We start from the raw sequence: 22,750 nt of genomic DNA, 5'->3' as shown, positions 1-22,750 counted from the left end.
GCTCAGTCTGTGTAATATTACCTGGATGTATTTTTTTCAGTGCTGACTGTTGGATATTGGATCCCAGTTGGTATACTCTTCCCTAATAAGATTGTCTCTCAGTGTCTATATTCTACATCGCCTGTAGTCCTTTGTGTATGGTTGAGGCCTCGTGGCCTTTCCCCGGTTCACTTGAGCATGTCTGTGGCTGTTGCCCTTATTCAGCTCATGTTCGGGATGTCACGTCAGTGTCACTATCTGGGTTCAGCTTCTGACATTAGTAGGAGTCACATTCTCACAGCAACCTCCCTGACTTTCTGGCTCTGACAGTCTTTCTGCTTCTTGGCCTGCAATGTGACCTGAGGCTTTGGTGAAGGAGTTGTTTTGCAGCAATAGCTACTGGAGCTGGGCTCCACAGCTCTGCATTCTGATTGGTTGCTTTTTTCTGTAATGCTGATCCATTAAAGAAGTTTCCTGGATGAAAACTGAAGACTGCATTTATCTCAAATGATTAAAATGAAGGTAGAGTTTAGGCTGGTTTAGCAAGTGACCATCATAGGTTCTCCTCTACAATCAATGGTCATACCGGCCCTGGTTTCTGTTGCTAAAATGCCATGCATTTCAGAAACAAGGTCCAGAAATCCCTGAGCTGAACTGACTTCAAAGTCTTCTCAAAAAGAACTAGCTTCCATGGCACCAGAAGATAACATTCAAGCGTCCAAAGGAAGAAAGCAATCAGATCAGAAGTTCTATCCAGCTGTGATGCCAATGGACCACAGCAAAGGCCAGCACGGCACTACACCTGTAAGGTTGTGGTAATGATATTTAAACCTTGATGGTACTCAACATTTCTCTAATGGGAATTAATGCTTATATTTTAAAATAATTAATTTTTTAAAATTTTAAATATGATTTCTAGACCTCTAAATCACTATCTTCTCTGGTATTGAAAGATGGTATGTATATCCCAAATTATACAACGTTTGATGCTGGCATTAATATGTAAATACACAAATGTAACTTGTAACCCCATAAGAAAAATACAAACCAACCAGCGCTCCCAGGGACTAAACCACTACACAAAGACTACACACGGACAGACTCATGACTCCAGCTGCATAAGTAGCAGAGGATGGCCTTGTTGGGCATTAATGGGAGGAGAAGCCTTTGGTCCTGCCAAGGCTAAATCCCCCAGTGTAGGGAAATGTTGAGGGGGCAGGAAGGGAGCGGTTGGGGAAGGGGAATACGCTTGTAGAAGAAGGGGGAGGGGATTGGATAGGGGGCTTATGGATGGGAAACCAGGAAAGGGGATAACATTTGAAATATAAATAAACAATATCCAATAAAAAAATTAAAAATGTAACTCTGTGGATCCATTCATAAGATGAAGATAATAAGACGATGTAAAACATTCCAGCTATTATTTCTCAGTGTCTTATTACTAAACTCATGCATTTCTCTCCATTTCTGCCCCACCAGAGTCTATTTCCACCTTGGTGCGTCCAAGCGCTTAGTTTCTAGTTGTTAAAACTAAAATTCCTGTGCTCCGTGAAACCTCTTTTACCAATGTCTTCTCATGTGATCAGTCCTCTTTATAGCACCATCAAAATGTCCAGAAAACAAACATTCCTCACATTTTCTCTGCAGATGTCCTGGTCTAGGTACTGATTTCTCCCTCGGAGTTCTACCCCAGCCTCTCTGCTTCTGAGCCTCTAGAGCTGCTGGGAAGACACACACACACACACACACACACACACACACACACACACACACACACACACACGTCAGGCTGTTCTCCAGTCCTTCCTGTGACTCCCCCAAAGTAATCAGCCAAACCCTTGTTGGGGATTCAATACATCAAGGGAAGCGTATTATATTCTAGATATAGAATATAGACCTATGGCAATGTTCTCTCTTATTTGCTGATGCTCAAACATTTGTTATCTATTGGGAAAAAGTACTAGAGCAATTCTTTTAGGGCATATCTGCTGATGAAAACAACTTTTAATTTTTCTTCATGTGAGGATGTTTCAATATTCTCTTCATTCAATGTGTGCTTGTGTGTGCATGTCACACACACATACACAGGTACACACACACACACACACACACACACACACACACACACACACTACAGTTTTAGAAAGTTAATTAAAAATGTGTTTGGTCCTTGTCAGAGAGGTAACCCAGACTCAGAAAGACAAACATTAAGTGTTTCCCCTTCCGTGGATGCTTGCATTTAATCTTTCAATATGTGTGTTTAATTTAGAATTACCATCAAAGTTGTGTACCTAGTAAGGAACCAAAAGGGAAGGGATTTTTCAATGAAGGGGTAAATCGTGTTTACTTCTCTGTGGCTTTAGAAGAAAACTCCTATATCATTCAAATCATTTTCCCAAATTTTTCTCTTGTTATTTCCCATAATCTTTTTGTGTTTCCAGATGGGAGTTTTGACGAGAAAATCTCCTGTGGAACTGTGGTTGGGTTTATCTTATTTAATATTTTCTTCTGCGTTTGTCAATTTATGGCTTTGTAGCTTTTTGGTCAATTCTGGGGAAATTTCAGCCATATTTTTCTAATATATTCTAAGGCCTATTTACCTTTTCTCTCCTTCCACAATTGATGAAGTGTTCTACCTGCTCCTCCTGAGTGCTCTCTCTCCCTCCCTCTCCCTCTCCCTCTTCCCTCCCTCCTCCTCTCCTCACCCCCTCCCTTCTCTCCCACTTCCCCTCCTTCCCTCTTCTTTCTCTCCCCCTTCTCTCCCAACTTCCTTTCTTCTGTTTTCTTTCTTTGGTTTTTCCATCCAGTTTCTTTTATGTTCAGATTGAGAAATTTCTATTATTCCACCTTTAAGTTGATCAATTTCTCCACTCTGTCACCTCCATTCTTTTGCCTATTTGTGGTTTACAATTTATCTTTAACTACATTTATCTTTAGCTACAAAACTTTTGTTCTGTATTTCTTTGTACTTTCTATGTCATTGTTGATAACTGTTGTGGGATCCTCTTTACTGCAGCTGTCTTACCCTCGTTGCCTGCCAAACTCTCTGACACTTTTTTTAATTGGTTATTTTATTTATTTATTTTTGGGTTTATTTTATTTTTTCATTTTTTCTTGTCATTTGTCTGTTTGTTTTCTTCAGTTTAAACCTATTTTTTCCCATCTTTATTAACTTGACTATTTCTTATTTACATTTCGATTGTTATTCCCCTTCTGGTTTCCAGGCCAACATCCCCCTAACCACTCCCCCTCCCCTTTTATGTGGGTGTTCCCCTCCCCATCCTCCCCCGACTACTACCCTCCCCCCAACAATCACGATCACTAGGGGTTCAGTCTTGGCAGGACCAAGGGCTCCCCCTTCCACTAGTGCTCTTACTAGGCTATTCATTGCTACCTATGAGGTTGGAGCCCAGGGTCAGTCCGTGTATAGTCTTTGGGTAGTGGCTTAGTTCCTGGAAGCTCTGGTTGGTTGGCATTGTTGTTCATATGGGGTCTCAAACCCCTTCAAGCTCTTTCAGTCCTTTCTAAGATTCCTTCAACGGGGGTCCCGTTCTCAGTTCAGTGGTTTGCTGCTGGCATTCGCCTCTGTATTTGCTGTATTCTGGCTGTGTCCCTCAGGAGAGATCTACATCCGGTTCCTGTGCGCCTGCACTTCTTTGCTTCATCCATCTTGTCTAATTGGGTGGCTGTATATATGTATGGGCCACATGTGGGGCAGGCTCTGAATGGGTGTTCCTCCTGCCTCTGTTCTAAACTTTGCCTCCCTATTCCCTGCCAAGGGTACTTTTGTTCCCCTTTTAAAGAAGGAGTGAAGAATTCGAATTTTGGTCATCCTTCTTGAGTTTAATGTGTTCTGTGTATCTAGGGTAATTCAAGCATTTGGGTTAATAGCCACTTATCAATGAGTGCATACCATGTGTATTTTTCTGCGATTGGGTTACCTCACTCAGGATGATATTTTCCAGTTCCAACCATTTGCCTATGAATTTCATAAAGTCATTGTTTTTGATAGCTGAGTAATATTCCATTGTGTAGATGTACCACATTTTCTGTATCCATTCTTCTGTTGAAGGGCATCTGGGTTCTTTCCAGCTTCTGGCTATTATAAATAAGGCTGCTTGCTATGAACATAGTGGAGCATGTGTCTTTGTTATATGTTGGGGCATCTTTTGGGTATATGCCCAAGAGAGGTATAGCTGGATCCTCAGGTAGTTCAATGTCCAATTTTCTGAGGAACCTCCAGACTGATTTCCAGAATGGTTGTACCAGTCTGCAATCCCACCAACAATGGAGGAACCTCTTTCTCCACATCCTCGCCAGCATCTGTTGTCACCTGAGTTTTTGATCTTAGCCATTCTCACTGGTGTGAGGTGAAATCTCAGGGTTGTTTTGATTTGCATTTCCCTTATGACTAAAGATGTTGAACATTTCTTTAGGTGTTTCTCAGCCATTCGACATTCCTCAGCTGTGAATTCTGTTTAGCTCTGAACCCCATTTTTAATAAGGTTATTTGTCTCCCTGCGTTCTAACTCCTTGAGTTCTTTGTATATTTTGGATATAAGCCCTCTATCAGTTGTAAGATTGATAAAGATCTTTTCCCAATCTGTTGGTTGTCGCTTTGTCCTAACCACAGTGTCCTTTGCCTTACAGAAGCTTTGCATTTTTACGAGATCCCATTTGTCGATTCTTGATCTTAGAGCATAAGCCATTGGTGTTTTGTTCAGGAAATTTTCTCCAGTGCCCATGTGTTTGAGGTTCATCCCCACTTTTTCTTCTATTAGTTTGAGTGTATCTGGTTTGATGTGGAGGTCCTTGATCCACTTGGACTTAAGCTTTGTACAGGGTGATAAGCATGGATCAATCTGCCTTCTTCTTCATGTTGACCTCCAGTTGAACCAGCACCATTTGCTGAAAATGCTATCTTTTTTCCATTGGATGGTTTTGGCTCCTTTGTCAAAAATCAAGTGCCCATAGGTGTGTGGGTTCATTTCTGGGTCTTCAATTCTGTTCCATTGGTCTATCTGTCTGTCTCTGTACCAATACCATGCAGTTTTTATCACTATTGCTCTGTAATACTGCTTGAGTTCAGGGATAGTGATTCCCCCTGAAGTCCTTTTATTGTTGAGGATAGCTTTAGCTATCCTGGGTTTTTTGTTATTCCAGATGAATTTGCAAATCCCCATCAATTTGATGGGGATTGCATTGAATCTGTAGATCGCTTTTGGTAAAATGGCCATTTTTTACTATATTAATCCTGCCAATCCATGAGCATGGGAGATCTTTCCATCTTCTGAGGTCTTCTTCAATTTCTTTCTTCAGAGGCTTGAAGTTCTTATCATACAGATCTTTTACTTGCTTGGTTAAAGTCACACCAAGGTATTTTACATTATTTGGGACTATTATGAAGGGTGTCGTTTCCCTAATTTCTTTCTCAGCTTGTTTCTCTTTTGTGTAGAGAAAGGCTACTGATTTATTTGAGTTAACATTTCAAATGTTGTCTCCTTTCCCAGTTTCCCTTCCCCAAACCCCCCAGGCCCTCTCCTTCCCCCTTTCCTCTATGAGCGTGCTTGTTCACTACCTCATCCACTCCCACCTGGGACCTCAAGCCTCCACAGGACCGAGGGCCTCCCATTGATGTCAGATAAGACCATCCTTTGCTACGTATGCAGCTTGAGCCATGAATCCTTCCATGTATGCTGTTTGCTTGGTGGTTTAGTTCCTGGGAGCTCTGGGGGTCTGGTCAGTTGATATTGTCCTTCCTATGGGGTCTCAATCCCCTTCAGCTCCTTCAGTCCTTCCCTTAGTTTTTTCACTGGGGTCCCTGGGCTCAGTCCAATGGTTGGCTGTTAGGATCTGCACCTGTATTAGTCAGGTGCTGGCAGAGCCTCTCATGGGACAGCCATAGCAGACTCCTGTCATCAAATGTTTCTTGTCATCAGCAGTAGTATCAGGGTTTGGTGTCTGCAGAAGGGAATGATCCCTAGGTGGTTCGGTCTCTAGTTGGCCTTTTCTTCAGTCTAAGCCTCATTTTTTGTCTCTGTGTTTTTTTTTTTTAATACTGGGTTAAAATTTTTCAGATGGGTGGGTGGCCCCATCCCTCAACTGGGGGCAGTCCTTACCTACTGTAGGTGGTCCCTGCAGGTTAGATCTCCCTTTGTTGTGTAGTTTGGCTAATGTCATTAGTGTTGGGTCTTAGGACCCTCTTGTTTGGGAATTTCTGGTGGCTACCTTGAGTTCCTCAACCCCATTGCTACATATTTCTATTCTATTTCCTTACCCTCTGTACTTCTGTCCCTTCCCATACCTGATCTCCTCTCCCCCTTTCCCCTCCCTTTTCTCTTCCTCTCATGTTCTACACTCCCTCTGCCTCCTGTGATTATTTTGTTCCTCCTTCTAAGTAGGATTGAAATATCCACATTTTGGTCTTCCTTCTCATAAACTTCACATGATCTGTGGGTTGTATTGTGGGTATTCTGAACTTTTGGGCTAAGATTCACTTATCAGTGAGTACATACATGTGTGTTCTTTTGTGACTGGGTTACTCAGGATGATATTTTCTAGTTCCATCCATTTGCCTGCGAATTTTATGAAGTCATTGTTTTTAATACCTGTGTATGCTCCATTGTGGAAAATGTACCACATTTTCTGTATCTGTCCTTCTATTGAGGGACATCTGGGTTGTTTCCAGCTTCTGGCTATTCTGAATAAGGCTGTTATAATCACATTTTTCATTATACTGGGTCTAATGCTAACATTACTCAGGCCAGGGCACACCGAGTACCCTTCCCAGTAGTATGGTATATTCCTTTGTCTAAACACACGGTTTGCTATTGGGATTTTGATGCCTTGTATTTGTCTGTTTGCTTCACATAGGGAATTTAGGCTTTGATGGATCACAGAACACATCTTTGGAAATGGGTCTGGGAGATGAAGCTAAGATCAAGTGCCTGTGATCAAATTGAGGCTCTTAAACTCTTAATCCATAGTCAAGTATGTATACATAGTGTTTTTCTATTTTTATAAGAAAAATATATGGCAAGGTACGGATTGCTTGCATAGCAATAAGTTACAAATAGGTCTCAAAATGTTAGCTTAGATTTTAATGAGCATAATTTGGATGATTTCCATTTTTGACTCTGTGTGTCTTAAGTAATAGACTAAAATTCCCAACATCTAACTTGGTTATATAAAATTGTGGTTTAGGAATTTTGTTTCGTGGATCAATAATCCTAAATTAAGTGCTTCAAGAGTAACCCATTTAAATGAAAAAGACATTTTGATACTCCTATTTCTAGACTCTTAAGAGAATTAAATTTAACACATTCTGTAAAGCAGCAATCTGTTTTCTGTTTCTTTCTCATGTGCTTTATCTTAGCATCAATTTTGGTTTTAGGTAAATTGATTCAGAATCTAGTTCACATTATTTTCAAGTCAGTATTTTCCTAATAAATATTAAATATATTCCATATCCTTCAAGTCTCTTCTCCTTTCTATTTTTCCTCCTCTGCAGTCAGAATTCAAAGTAAAACAAAAACCTTTGGAATGATAATTTCTTTTTTTTTCTAATAGACTTGAATGACATGGTATATTTTCACATCACGTTGCCATAGCTACCAAACCTTTTAGCTCATCTTCATTTAAATATGCTCGGTATTAAATAGAAATGTGACTTAAGCAATTTGAAATGCTCTGTAATTTTTGTTTAAAGTAGTATTTATATGATAAGTCTTGGGTTTGTTCTTTCTAGGAGAATAATTGCAAGAGACTCACTGGCTGTGAAGTACACACCCATCATTCCGGTAAATCAAGTCTTTTTTTTTTTTTAAATAACACTTGCCAAAGAGAGTGTCTTACATCTGTATAGGTATTTGTCCTACTGACTCTCAAGAAAATATTTTTATTTTTCATTGTAAACTCTAAGATGTCTGGATTGGCACTGAGTCCTTTTTATAAACGTTAGCACACTCACACTAGTAAATTGAAACACTGTTCCCTTGATTAGGTCTCTCCCTCTCTCTATTTTTCTCCCTCCCTCCCTCCCTCCCTCCCTCCCTCCCTCCCTCCCTCCCTCCCTCCCTCCCTCCTACCCTCCCTGCCTTCCATTTCTTCCTCAGCCCCTCTGTTTCTGCCTGTGCCACTTTGCTGGGAGATGACAAAAAGCTAGCTGACTTCCACTCTGGAGTATTGAGAATCTGGGGAGGAGGCAGGGTTCCATGGGAACACAGCAAGTAAGAACCTAAAGCACAAACTGGGTCGGCTCTGTCTGGGGGCCTTCCACTCTAGGAGTTCCCTATGTGCATACGTATGCAAGTATATGGCACCTTGAAATCAGCACAGAGTAGGACCGACCGCCATGATGATTTTTCACACTCCAGGTTGATAAAATACTGCCAACATAAACTTGACTGGCTTAGAGGGCGACGGAAAATAGAAACAAATGTCTTTAAGTAAGTAGCGATGTCACTTTGTTTGATAACTCTTAACTTCTTGATAACTTATTTTGAACTTTAAATATAATAGCTTTAATATGGGATGGGAAAGCATGGTAAGTATAAACATACTCTTCTGACATCTGTTCATGCAAAAACATATGTAAACACTTAAATACTACTGAATGCAGTCTAAAACCATGCCTCATTCCTTATCAAAAATATTCATTAAAATGGATGAGATTTTTCTTAGACCAAACTATTAGGTCTGATCCTAATTACATATAAAATTGCAATGTCCAGTAAATAACCCTGGATATTCATTCGTGTGGAGATACTGCAGTGATATATAAGAATTGTTTTTATCAGCAAACTCAATTTTCCATGAAATTTGAAACTCTTTATTAAAAAAATCAGCTGTCCACAAACTCTAATGTACTATCTAATCTCTATTCCAGCTTTTCCCAAAACAGAATACTAATCATAATTAACCAATCAAGGCAGGGAAAATTTGCATAGTCTTCGACTCTAAGTTTCAGGATCCACAGAGTGACAGTCACTGCTCATTGCAAATCAATCCAGATCTTATTTCAGTCTTCAGAAAAGCAAACCAATAATAAATAAATTAAAATTGACCTTTCCATCTAATCGAGGCTGGGGGAATAAAATATTTAACAAATGTAAGGAAGCAAACAAGACGGCGAGTGCCCTTAGTTTATTTGATATTTCCTGAGAGATGTCTTTCTGGCTTTCCCACTTAGCCCCTTAGGAAACAGAGCTTAAGGAGCAGCAGTTTGGAATCAGGTCAGTGGCTCCTGTAAACTTACAATCCTGGCATGAAGGAGGCTGAAACAGGGACATCACCAGCTCAAGACTAGTCTGAGCTATGTAGTGAGAACACATCAGAGATATCACAGAGGCCACTACTGGCAAGAAAGAATTCTTTCTCACTATTTATTAAAATTATTATTGTTATTATTATTATTGTTTATTTTTTATAATAATAGGTCTTGATATGTTGTGTAGGCTGGACTTTAACTGGGTTTGCAATCCTTCCTCACCCTCCCAGGGAGCTGGATTTACAAAGCTGTGCTGTCATGCCTGAGTTAAAACCCAAGCTATTTACCATGATCCATAAGGCTCCCATTTCATCTTTGTGCACCACTCTCTCCTCTTTACCTTCCTTAGCCTGTTTCTAATTCATAAATGTGTCAAGCATATCCTATCCCAGAGTGTCTTAGGGTTACTACTGCTGTAATGAAACACTGTGGCCCAAGCAATGTGGGGAGGAAAAGGTTTATTGTACTTACAGGCCCAGATAACCCTTTATTATCAAGAGCAATGAGGACAGGAATTCAAGGAAGGCAGGAACCTGGAGGTGGAGAGCTGAGGCAGAGGCCACAGAGGGGTGCTGCTCAGTGGCTTGCTCCCCAAGACTTACTCAGCCTGCTTTCTTTTAGAACCCAGGATAAATGACTGGCCCAGGGATGGCATCAACCACAATGGTCTTGGCCCTCCTTCCTGAATAATAACTAATTACGAAAAATGCTCTACAGGTTTGCCTACAAGCTGGTCTTCTGAAGTATTTTCTGAACTGAGGTTCATTTCCTTCCTCCCGGATGACTTTAGCTTGTGTCAAGTTGACATGAAACTAGCCAGCACACATGGTCATCGCATCTGTTTATCAGACCTTCAAAGCGCTCAAGTCAAACTGCAGGTCTTGTCTAAACTTTGTCTAGCAAGCAGCTCTCTTAGAAGTGCTGGGAAACACCTTTAAAGGTTTACACTGCTATTTCGCTGTTTGCTTTCAATCTAACTCGGAGAACGATTGGGCTACTTTGAGAACTATGATGCGTATTTGAGAAATACAGACGGACAGACTGCCAGGTTATTTGAAAGGGGGAAGTCCATGGCAGTCTGAATGTGATTAAGAACTAACACTGCATAGTCTTCATGTAAAAGATCTTGCAAGCCTAGGCTGAGAGGCAATTAAATTGGGGAAGATAGAACAGCTGTTGACTCCCTTGGCAAATTGCTTTTCTCATGTGTATTGTGTTGCAAGTCGTTCTGTAGACCTTAGAAGTAAATGTGAAAAATTACAGCTTTTCTCTATTCAAGAACTCATTGTCAAATGGAGAGACGAACTGATAAATGCATGGTATAATTTCACTTTATTTTAAATTTTTGTGAGACAAGGTCTTGCTATACAGTAAAGTTAGCCTATAACTTGCTTATGAAGTCCATACTGGTCTCAAACTTCTGACTCCCTGCTTCGGCACATCGGGTTTTGGGGCCGCATGCATGCATCACCATGTTTGATGGATGTGTCCTTGTATCCATCCTCTGGGGAGAGGCACGGAGTCAATGTGGGAGCATCAGTGCTCACAGCCACTGGAGCAAGGCAGAGAAAAGACATCTGTTTCTCCTAGCTCATTTGAACCCATCCTCCTTCTAGGTATCACACACAGGACCTCAGTAACTGAGTCATTTTGGAAATGTTTTTATCTGGACTCTCAACTAGTAATAAATCCAGTACCCAGAAAGGGGACTGCGAGATTCTACTTGGTGAAACTGGATAGAAACAGGTTTTTTTTTTTTTATTTGAAAAAGCCAGGTACACATTCACTGTGCTCATCCTACACCTTCCTTGGAGGGTCTTTGGTGCCAAAACCTCCATGCCATTTTAAGGAAAGCCAGGAAATAAGCACTACGTCTGGCAGTTGCGATATGCTCTTGTGAATGGGCACAACACTGTCATGCTCTAACTACCAAAAGCTCGCAGAGAATCTGCACCTCTGTAAATTAACAGCCCTGAAATTAAAACCAAGCGGATTGTTTTCCTAGATATCTACATGTTTATGAACCATCTTCACAATAATCATAATAGTCATAAATTAGATTTTTTTCCTCACTGGAGCAATGGAAATGAATGTTAATCAGAAGTAAAACTGAATGCTTTTCATGTCGCACTGTTTTCTTTTTCTTTTTTTTTTCTTTTCTTTTTTGCTCATTCTTAATACAACTGGTGCATTCATTGAAGGTAGTTGTTAAAATGTCACGAGTTTCTAGGTTTATCAAGCCAGACACAATATTGTTGAGCAGTGCTTCCTTTATTTAAGAATAATTACAGGGAGCTGTTCATTTCCTAAGGTAATTGCTAGATGCCAGGGACATAGATGCAATGTGGGGAGACAGGAAGAAGGTAGAAGGAGTCTCCAGGAACCAAAGAGCCTCAGCTTGGCTGTGCTGTGGATCCTAGAACTACTGATCAGCATGAGATTTCCAGGAAGCTTTGATTTGAGAACCTGCTGTGTGTGAGTGGAGGTGCTTGTGTGTGTGTGTGAGTGGAGGTGCTTGTGTGTGTGTGTGTGTGTGTGTGTGTGTGTGTGTATGTGTGTGTGTGTGTGTGTGTGCGCGCGCACACATGCATGCATAGCACTACTGCTTAGGGATCAATCCCAGGACTACAAGTCCACTCGATAAGTACTTACAATTGAACTACAGCCCTAGCCTTGAGAATTTCATTTTGTGTAGCCCATGAAATTATTCTTGTACTCACTTGCATTAGAGAACCTTTGCTTTGATAAGCAAAGCTATGGTAGAATCTGAAGCAATAATGCAGGATGAGGGATAAGTGCTTTGGGCGTGCTCTGCTAACTAGAGAGGGAGGCAGGACATTTATATACCATAATGCAAACTGAAACATTTTTAATATAATAGTTTCAGTTGTAGAATGAAGTATATCAAGACTCAAAGAAATAAAATAATATTTAGAATTTAGGTTGACAGCTTATTTGATAATTTTACATCTTATTTAGAAGGTCAATATTTTGCTTATTATTTATAAAAGTTTATTTTATTGGATCATATTTTGTACTTAAAATATCAGGTGATAACAGAACAAGTGATCATAAGTAGCCAAGAATAGTGACAGAAACAATGTGATTGCCTAAATAAGTTACAAAGATGATATAAGTTAAAGCAAGAGTAAAAGAAGGAGGAGAAGGGAGTCATCAACACCAAGGGAACATGAGAGGACTTGACTCCATTTAAGTGGAAAGATGACAAGCAAAATGGCTGTCACAACATTTTAGGCAGAAAGAAAGTCATTAATATGGAATATGGATCTGGCTTAATATGGTCTTACTTTAAGAAGATCACTTCAGTAGTGGTTCATAGTAAGTCAGTATACCCTTTCCCCCAATTAAAAAGGCAGAGGCGAGTATACATTTTTACTGTTCTACAAAGAAGCTGAGGTGCTGACACAGCATCACGTTTGGGGGTAATGCCCATTTCCCTGCATTGGTCACCACACTGCGTTGAAATTTTATGCTTCTCAGCCTGAATCTTGCCCTATGCCACACGTGCCCCAGCTGTAGGATCTGTATCAGTCTGATAGTGACACGATGATTTGCACATAGTAGCCTTTCAGGCATGATTTTATAACACACATATACTTTCGTTAATTTTTATTCTGATTGGAAATATCACTTTCTGGTTTTAAATAAAGTCCAGAGACCTCCTGTACAGATGCTTCTGGTTTGAAGCAAGGTCCTGACTAAAGCCACTACTGTGAAATCAGTTGTCCTCTGGCAATGTTCTTTCACTGGAAAATAGGAAGGCAAGGTGCTCCTGTCAGCCGCGCAATTATTTAGGACAGTGTATGTCAGACAGCAAATAGACTGATCTGAGAGCTCTGGCGTGAATGGTAGCAGATGGCTTTCCAGATGTTTTCAGTGGTTAACAGCAGCCGTAACTTTGACTTTGGAAAAATGACCTGGGTCTGCCTGTGGTCTTGTAGACTCGATTCTGAAAAACCTTTGCACAAACAGAGGTAGGGTACTGCTATATGTAAGGACAGCAACTACACCTGTTAAGCAGAACCTTAAAATAGAGAGTGGAAGATGTAAGGCTTAGCATTAACTTTGAAGATTTTAATGGCTAATAATAGATCAGCACATGTGAATCAATTAAAATGGTTCTAAACAGGAAGAAGAAATTAATGGCTAGGATTCTTCCAACTAAAGACAGCTGTAAAATTACCAGAATTGAGTCAGTCCTAGTAGACGATTTTATCTAGCCCTTGTCTTATAACTGAGGAGAATTAATTGAAGGTGTGTAATCTCTGAGGGTCTTGGATCATAGGTTTAGGGCCAGGATTATTGTTCAGTCTTTGAGACAGTGTGGCAAGTGTCTGCAGATTCTGTCAACTTGTTTTGCCTAAGAGCTCATGTTACTATCTGACTGACACAAAATGCTCCTTTAGTTTAAAATTTTGTTTAAAAAATTTCTCTGGTTTTCATTATTGCTTATTTTATCGATCACTTGTGACTAATAAAGTTTTCTCCAGTGTGTTTACTTTAATATAAACCATCAAACAAACACTATTACTGGTTATTTAGTGAACACGTTCATTTCTACAAAAACCAACTACTTATTAAGCAAAGCAATTATTATGGTGCAATTGAGAAAGAAACTTCTATTGTCAAATGAAAGAAACTGCAAACGAGCTTAGGGTAGTGAAAAATTGTGCCTATTGTTTGTTTAAGCATTCGCATTGAAGCCAAGTTTGCCATTTTTCCCCTTAAGTAGTTCTGGGACGGAACCCAGGGCTCTGAGTATTTGAGAGAAGCACTCTACAGCTGAGCTACATACCCATTCTGTATGCCAAGGCTCGGAAACCCTTATGGTTAATATATGAGGTACAATTTTACATATTTAAAATTTAATAAACGCAGGTTCAGAAATATCAAATAACTCCCTGAGAATCAAACCACAAAAATGTTAGAGCTTGGAATTTGCCCTGAAACCTGGATCTGTTTGAGCGACAGCTCATCTTGGCCTACTCCTGTCAACATCCATCTCAAAAAGGATCACCATGAGACCACCCCTTTGAAGAGGATCATGGGATGCCAAGGACTCACCTTCCTGAGAGTTCTTAGGATTCATTTGGGGCAGTGAACGTAGGACGTGACTCACAGTGGAAGTTTGAATGAAAAGTGTACCCCATCATCTCAGGCACCCGGTCCCCAGTTGATTGCAATGTTTGGGAAGTTTTAGGAAGTACAATCTCACTGGAGGAAGTATGTCCCTGGAGTCAGGCTTTGAGAGTTTAGAGGATTACAGCACTTTCAGTTCCCTCTGTTTGCTTTATGCTTGCAGTAAGAGATGTGAGCTCTTGGCATCTTGTCCCCACTGCTTGCTGCCATGCTTCTTTGTCATGATGGGCACTTGTCCCTCTGGAACTATAAGCCCAAATAAATTCTTCCCTCTATGAGTTATCTTGATGGTGGTATTTTATCACAGAAACATAAATGTAACTAATACAGTTACAATGCAGATGGTTTCCCAGACCTCAGAGAGTCATTAAAGTAGAGATAGGGACAAACTAATCTGATTCAAGTTCCTTGCTTTATTTGGTGCAAAATCTTGATTTGGGAGACTGTTAGAAAACTAAGAGCAACAACTCTACTTCTTTATATCAAAACATTATTTATACAGGTTAATATGATTTATCTTGTGGACCTCTCTTAAACAGTGAGCTTGCGCAGTGTGAGACTCACGCCTTTCTCTCTTCCTCAGCAATCCTTCCAGTCTTCATTCAGGTCAACCTGGGATCCTTGTTGAAGGATCTGTTGTATGTATCATGCATTCTAGTTAGCCTACGACAGGAATTATAACAGCTTTGCAGATATTAGCACAAGTAAGTTGCTTAGCCTTATATATTTTTAAATGACTGTAAAAAGCACATCACAAAACAAAAGCAAAATATGAATGTTCAAGATAGCAGATTTCCTACTAAATCTACCAATCCTATAAAAAAAAAGTTAGCTAATGAGCGTTACCTAGATGATTATCAGGGTAGAATTTCAAAGAGTAATCCCAAACTTCATCAAAGAATTTAAGGACTTTAAAGAGGGCATGGACAAACACATCATTAAACATCAAGAGGTAAGCAATAAATGTCTGAAAGATGTCAAGAACTACAACAATGAGTGAAATGAATACAGATCAGGGTTTGACATCAGAGTTCAGGAAAAGAGTTAGAAATACTAAAGAGAACTCAGGCTGAAATGAGGATGGAATTGAAAATCTCAGTAACCCAACTAGAAAATTAAAGAGAGAGCTTTACATTTAGAATAAACCATTCAAGAAGAATGGTTTAAGTTGAAGATAAGAGTGTAAAGATTGAAGGTAAAGTAGAGAAATTAGACAGTGGAAGCAAAGAATATGAAAAAAAATTAAAGAAAAAAAGGAACATAGAAGAAACATGGGCATTACAGAAAGACCAAATCTCCAATACTAGACTTCAGGCATGGATGAGTGAGAAGCATCCAAGGTCAATGGCATAAACCAGATTTTTCGACAGGATCATAAAAGAAAACTTCCCCTAATGAAAGACTACCAATACAAATAGTTACAAGAAGTCCATATAAACACAATTAGACAAGACCAGAGAAGCAATTCTCCACAGAACATCATAGATAAAACACTAAATAGGTAATACAATGAACAAGCGCTGAAAATTACAAGAGAAACAACAAAACCTCAACCCCGTCCTCCAAATGAGTTATATAAGAAGGAAAACCCAGGAAAATAAGTTACTTTCTCAGCGATAGCTTTGAAAGGCAGAAGAGCCTGGAGCAATGCAGTCTAAGTTCTAAATACCATGACTACGCCTATGCTGCATTACTGTACCTAGCAAAACTACTTTCCACAGTGGAAAGAAGAACTTTACATGTTATGAACAGTGTGAAAAAGGAAGCATGTCCACCAAAATAACCTTAAAAAGAATACTGGAAGCTATACTTTAAACTGAAGAGAGAAATAAACACAGCCAAGAAGCTTTATAAAGAAAACAAATGAAGCTATAATTGATGAAATAAAAAGTACGTGTTGGTGGCCTCAATTGTCTAATCAATTTAATTTTCAATGTAGGCATGACTTTAAAGTTAAGGGGCTGAAAAACTATTGCAAGCAAATGGGATCAGAAGAAGAGAAGGAATTGCTATCCAAATATTTGATAAAATAGACATTAAAATAAACCTGATCAGAAGAGACAAGAAAGTGTATGCTATTTAATCAAGGGATCAGCTAGTCAAGAAAATATTACAGCGCGCACACACACTAAACTCTGGTAAACCAATTTCCAAACAAACAAATAAAAAAATAAATTCTGCTTTTAGAATTAAAGATACAGCTTAACATCATTCCAAAAAAAGTGATTTCCGACATTTCCTTTATCTGTACAAAAAGTAATTGAAGAAATTTTGCATCAAATATACCTAACATATTATAAAAAATTCTATTCCTCCCCCCAATACACATTCTACTCAACAATCCATGGAAGGTTCTAGAAAATAGAGCATATCTTGGGACATAAAACAAACTTTAACAAGTGTAAAAAAACTAAAGTAACTCCATGTACCCCATTCAACCATTATGCAATAAAATTTGAATTAGTAAACAAATTAAATCTAAGTACATAAACTCATGGATATTGAACAACTCATTATGTAACTGTAACTACTTGAATGAAGAAAGCAAAAAAAAGAAACTAGATGAAAATGAAACAATAAAACAAAATCTCAAACCTCTGGGACATATTAAAGGCAGTTCTAGAAGGAAAATTTACATCTCTAAGTGTCTACATTAAGTAAATTAGAAAGAGTAAATTACATGACTTAATGATCCAATTCAAGAATTTTAGAAATCAAGACTAAATAAAGCCCCAATTCAGTAGATGGCAAGAAATAATAAGAACAAAAATTGATAAAATAGAAACAAAGAAAATAAAACAAAGACACAATATGTCTAAGCTGATCCTTTGAGAATATAAATAAGATTGAAAAATATAAACGAGATGGACAGATTCTTTGCTCAGCTAAAGAAAAGAAAATCAGGGTACAAAAGTCACAGAACTTAGAGAGAACAAGGAGGCTCTACAACAGGCACCAAAGAAATTCATCAAAGGATCTCTGAACCTTCATCAGAGAATGTTCTTTCAGTAGATGGTCATGAGCAGTGAGGCCCACAGCTGGACAATGTTTTCAGTGATTGGCTTTGTTTGTTTGTTTGTTTGTTTGCTGTTTGTTTGTGCTTTCACTTTGCCCTGAGTATTCCGCCATGTATTGGATGTCTTTATCAAACTCTCCCTGCAAGCCTCAGGAACCTCTCTGGAAGAAGGGGTAGAAAGAGTGTAAGAATCAGAGGTTCTGGAAGAGTCCAGTGAAAGAATGTGACCAGCCACAGTAGCACTGACACACTTCTGAACTACAAGATCGTGGCTGCATGCACAACAAGATCTGCTTAAGTTCAAACCAGGTGAAATCCCAACATAGAGAAGGTACCAAGTCCCATGCCCAACCAAGAAGTCATTTGTAATTGATAGCTACTGGGAAAAGAAAAACAAGGTTTTTCCAAAGGAGTGCCACTGGGTTGATCAACTATACTCTATGGTTGGCTCCGTGCTGAGGAGTAATTGACCACCATAAAATGGGTTCCATTTATTATCATTAGTTTTCTTGTCCTTGCCATTGTTGTCATCGTAATCATTGCCACCACCACCACCACCACCACCACCACTATCATCATCATCATCATCATCATCATCACCAGTATTATTTTTGTGGCTTGTTTGTTTTGACTTTTGCTTTTTGTTTTACATTTTTTAAGAGGGGAAAAAGGATGGAGAGAGGGAGGAAGGAGAGAGAAAGAGAGTGAGAGTGAGAGAGAGAGAGAGAGAGAGAGAGAGAGAGAGAGCGAGCAAGCAAGAGAGTGTGAAGTAGGGTGTGTAGGTAAGGATATGGGTAGGGTGTGGAAGGAGTTGAGAGAAGGGAAAGAATATGACCAAAACAGATTGTATATAAGGGATTTTGTTTATTATAAACATAGAAAAAGAATGCAGGCTGAGGAAAGCCAGCCTTCCTTCATGGCTTCTGCATCAGCTCCTGCCTCCAGGTTCCAGCCCCGATGCTCCTGGAAGGTAGACTACAGCAGTAAAATGATACAAACACTTTTCCTCCCAGGTTGCTTCTGGACTATTTACTTATAATCTGCCTCCTGAACTGTTAGATGTCAAACGATATTTCCATGGAACTAATTCAAAGGCGTGTAATTGCAACGAATTCCAGAGTGAGAAAAGAAGTCAATCAGCTTTTAAATGAATGCCAAGCCCCAAGGTTTCACCAAAGAACAGAGGAGAAACAAAAGGTGTTTAGACATTGATTTATGAGAACTTATGTTGATGAATTTTAGTGACCAGCATCATATATTGCATTCGATCAGAACAGGAAACTTAAAAAGAAATATAGGCCAGTGGCCACTACAGAACTGACAAGATATGCATTCACATTCATGCATATCAAAAAGTTGAGGTATTTATTCTAAAAGCAACCTTTGTCCTTAAAGTACATTAACTTGAGTATTTTCCAGAAACCAAATCAATTAAAATCTCCTTAGAAAGGTCAGAAAAGGAAAGTGACTTCGTTAGTGTGGTTTGACTAGTTAGTACAAGGGAGACTCAGAGGTTGAAGGATTTCAAGAAGATCTCAGGAAGATAAGAGCAAGAAGAGATTACAAACGCAAGGAATTGGTGGATGAGAATAAGAACCAAAGACTAGAAAGAAATGTAATTTAGATTTAGTACTTACCTATGGCTTTGGGAAATAGAAGTAGAAACATATTTGTCCCTTACACTTTAAGATGTTTTATACATGCCTGGTGTGGTGGCATATATTTGCAATCCCAACACTCAGGAGGCTCAGGCAGAAAGATATCAAACTTGAGGTGAGCCTGGGTTACATTGTTGGGAAATTGCCTCAGTTTTTCAAGTTGTTATTTTAGAGTTATTTAGAGTCCTACTTAAAATAATAACTAAAGTATAAATGCATATATTGAATGAGTAGATCTCTATCACATAAGCTTTGCAAAGTTTATTCACAAAGTAATTATAAGCATGTTACTTGAGTTTACTTTTAAATATTTTCAATTTCTGTTATCACTGGAGCTTCAAGCTGGTGTATTGTGATCTAGCATTCTTAGTTTTATCAATTAATAAGAAGGCAGAGAGAACTGGAAAGAGGAGAAATTATTACAGGAAAGCTCTTAGTCATGTTTTGAATTTTTGAGTTTAAGTCCTTCACTTGTGTTGAATTTGTGGATCCGCACTAATTTTGATTCTTTCAAAGCATTTCTTAGGTTTGTTGGGTACTGGGGTAGGAGACAGAACATGTGTTTCAAGCAGCCTGCATTATAGATGAAATGAGCGAGAATTAATAATTAATTTTCAAAATGCATAGTGATCATTCCAGTCATCTAAATTCAGAAGCATCTACCTCCTGCTCATTAGAGTCTATAAAATGAGGGCACTATTAATACTTCTCTCACAGAATTACTATGTAGAAGACACACACTAAAAACGGGACTGTGTTTAGAACTGTCCCTGGTCATTTGCAAACTGCTAGTCAACTCAGGCCATGGTGAAACCTACAACATGTTCTGTCAGAGTAGAGTGGGGTGGAAGATGAAGAGGTCGACTATGTAAGGTTGAGAAGAATGCCCTAGAGAGTAGGAGATGAGTGGGGTGCACATCTGGGTAGCAGGTGATAAGAGCATCCTGGAAAAGAAAACATGGAAACACAGGAACAGAGGTCAGAGACATGCGAGACTCAGTGAATCTTCCGGCAATGAATGGTTGGATGATATACAGTGTGAATGAATCCCTTTGACAGGCAGACTCTACATTCAGAGTCTGGCTGCTATATATACTCGAAAAGCTTGTCATGAAAGCTGGAGGCAATGCTTTCCTTATGGTAGAAAGTTCTGAAGAATTACTGTAGGCAGTGATTCAGAGATCTGGGCGAAGATTACACAGGACTGAACCAAGGTAGATATATTTTTGTCTCTTTAATGTATAGCCTAACATTGTTTGATTATGAGAGAACATACTAACAGAGGTCTTATTGGCATATTTTATTCTCTGTGTCATCTCTCCTTTAAAATAGGTCATCTAGCCTTCTGTCCACTGAGGTTCTGTGGCACAGCCTATTTCTCCTAGGCTATAAATCCACACTGTATATTTTTATACTGAATACTGGAACACAATTGCAACACAGTAGCATGCATTATCTAAACATGGGGAAGGCATAGTGAAATTTCAGCTCCAGTATAAATTTGAAGGACTGTCATTATACAGGTATGTCCTAGTTAGCCTGACTTGTCAATTTGACATAGTCTCCAGTTACCTGAGAATTGAGTCTCAAATAAGAGATTTCCCAGGTCAGCCTGGTCTGTGGGCATGTCTCTTGAGGACTGTCTTGGTTATTAGCTGATGTTGGAGGACCGGGGCTGTTGTGAGAGGAACCACAAGGCAAGGTGGTCCTGGGTTGTGTAAGACAGTTATCTAAACAAAAGCCTGTGAGGGAGTCAGCAAGAAAGCAGGACTCCTCTGTGGTTGCTGCTTCAAGTTTCTGTTTGAGTTGCTTTCTTGACTGCCCTGGTGATAGTCTGTGGTCAGGAACTGCAAGCCACATAAGTCATCCCTCCTTAAGTTGCTTTAGTTCATATATTTTATCACAGCAACTGAATACAACTAGAACATGGCTTACCATTGACCAGAATGCTGTTAGGCAACACATTCTGTAGTGTGGATTGGTGTAGATTTTTCCTTTGATATATTTGTTCTTTAAAAATGACTTTCGGGGGCAGGGGTTGGCTTGATTGGTAATTTACTTGCTTCACAAGCCTGAGGACCTGCGTCTCTGGCATCCATGTGAAAGCCTGGAGTAGTGGCAAGCGCCTATTTTCCTAGTGCCTGGCAAGTGGCGACCAGTAGACGGCTGTATCTCACTTACCAGCTAGGCTAGATGACTCAGTGGATTCCACATCTAATGAACAACCAACCTGTCTCAGAGAATAAGGTGAAGGGAGACTGAGGGAGATATTAGACATTTACTGCAGGCTTTTACATGCAAGTGTAATTACATAGGCAGATGTTTAGACAAACATAGGGACATAAGTTGACATCAAATGCTTTCAAAATAAATGTTATTGAACATACAGTTTAGTGCACACAGCATGTCACGACATATGTATATCAATATACTCAAAGGACCCCACATACTCATGGGAACGGTGGCATAATATACCCATTAACCTAAAATCTTGGATACAAATACATTGTCGCCTATGTAGCCCTTGGGTTTAAGATCTTTCTGTTGTTGTTCATAGACACAACTGCTATTTTGCGTCCTTTCGCCCCAACTTCCTTGTCTACACTGGGATTCTAGTAACCACTATTTATTCTCTATCATCTGTATGTATATTTGACTTCCTTAAAAATATCTAAATTCAAAATAAAAATCCACCAAAGCTTTACATCAAAGAAGAAATACAGTTAGGCTCAATTTCAGAATAACTTTGAGTGCTTATTTAATTATTTAGCAAACTTACGGTGTGCCTGAAACAGGCATTCTAAATACTTCATGAATATTAATAAATGGAACTTGGATCAGGGGAGATGATAAATAAAATAGAGATTTCCCCACACAACAGATGCATCCATGGTTCTGAAAGCCTTTATATACTCACTTATGAAAAAGCAAGCCATTTGCTTTTAGGACTGGCTCCCATCAAACGTTTTTGAGAATAAATTTTTTTTCAAAAGATTTGGTGGTAACTTTTTTTTTACACTGTCTTGAATGTTGGGTTTGTTAGTAATGATTTGTCAAGAGGAAAGGTAAGAACAGAAAAGATATGTACAGATCAGCAAGTGCTCTTTGGCCATGTACACATGGAGTTTCCCAGAATCCTTGAAGGGGACCAGACAGCCAGAAGACCTGCTTAGCATTCCTGCAGGCTGGGGAAGGTGTGAAGGTGCCTTGGCCATGCTGGGGCTGGAGCAGGGATGAATGAGGGGTGATAAAGTGCCATTCTGAATCCCAGGTATGGCTCTCCATGGTGTCTCTAGAATTCATGACTTGGTGAGGGATTCATTGCTGTGGGAATCCGTGGAGATGGATTAATTGTCGTAAAAATAGAGTGGTTGCTGATAGGATCCTAGACACATTGCAATGCAAATACTACGACTTCACGCTGATTCTTGAAAGTGGATAACCAAGTTATAAGTCATGAAGTTGTAAACATGTTTTCACATAGAAATACATGGCCTGCAGTTAGCAAATTCTCTATTCATCAAGAATGGAGCTGTTATGTGAAAGGGGAAGGCATTTTGTATAGGCTATAAATAGGCAGCATTATGTATTTATTGTATATGGATATAGACTATATATTTCTTGTAATATGTATATTATACACACATGTATAATTAAATGTACATATAT

At 39.3% G+C, this 22,750-nt stretch overlaps 1 protein-coding gene across 4 annotated transcripts in view; it reads right to left on the bottom strand.

The window, feature by feature from the left end:
• B3galt1 (Beta-1,3-galactosyltransferase 1) overlaps positions 1-22,750 on the bottom strand; it is a 573,038-nt gene that overhangs the window by 180,237 nt on the left and 370,051 nt on the right. The window lies entirely within an intron of this gene.

The sequence above is a fragment of the Rattus norvegicus genome, chromosome 3 (genome assembly GCF_036323735.1).
Source record: "Rattus norvegicus strain BN/NHsdMcwi chromosome 3, GRCr8, whole genome shotgun sequence".
Lineage (NCBI taxonomy): Eukaryota > Metazoa > Chordata > Mammalia > Rodentia > Muridae > Rattus > Rattus norvegicus.
This window is presented reverse-complemented; position numbering and strand designations above follow the sequence as displayed.